This window comes from Schistosoma mansoni, chromosome W (genome assembly GCF_000237925.1).
Source record: "Schistosoma mansoni strain Puerto Rico chromosome W, complete genome".
Taxonomy (NCBI): domain Eukaryota; kingdom Metazoa; phylum Platyhelminthes; class Trematoda; order Strigeidida; family Schistosomatidae; genus Schistosoma; species Schistosoma mansoni.
This window is the reverse complement of record NC_031502.1, coordinates 21,171,304-21,172,170: the sequence shown is the minus strand read 5'-3', so window position 1 is coordinate 21,172,170 and position 867 is coordinate 21,171,304.

The following is an 867-nucleotide window of genomic DNA, read 5'->3' as shown; positions in this document are numbered from 1 at the left end:
GATATTGTTTGCTTGTATCAAGACTTAAAAGTTAATTGGATAACGTGATAGTGTTTGAATTGAATAGTACTGGGTTTAGAGTCGTAGAGTGAACATCAACTCTAGGATGCAAGTACATCCAGCTGATTTCCATCTGTGATGGTGGAGATTTGTAGTTCATGTGGATGATTTAGGTAGAGTTTTGATCTCTGAGCTGTATAATTTGGTCGTGTAGCATTCATTGTTCTTCCGAACAAAAACACCAACACAAACATCAAGTATGAGTTTGTTCTTCAATTGTAGGAATAGTGCCATTGCATTGTCGATTCATAGCTTCACATTTAAATCAGATCCTGTTTGTTTATCAATGATGCTTCCCAGGTATGTGGACGTTTCCACCTCTTTCAGAGCTTCTCCATCAAGTGTGATTTCAAACAGAAGTGAGTTATCATAATTCTTTGATAAATACTTCAAAGTTCGTTCCGTTGACATAGAATGTAGCAAATTGCTTTCAATAATTGTACTGTTTTAATATCATCAATGAAATCCTCTGTTATAACTACATTTCTTCCTCAAACTCTTCGATGTTGACAAATTTAAAACTATATTCTTTTTGTAAACATGAATAGTTATCTGTTCGAGATGTGTATTATTCGAGTAGAACGAGTGGGAAGTTCTATAAAATAAACCGACAAAATAATTCATAAACACATGAGAAATAGTTGAAAGCGTGAGTCAATTGAAGCTAGACCACCAGGGAAAACCTGGAAGCACTGGAAGGCCGTTTCGTCCTATTGTGGGACTCTTCAACAGTCCACATCCACGATCCCGCTCAATTTCGTGGATTGGTTGAAGTTAGACATTATCACCGCTGGATGCTAGCTCAAT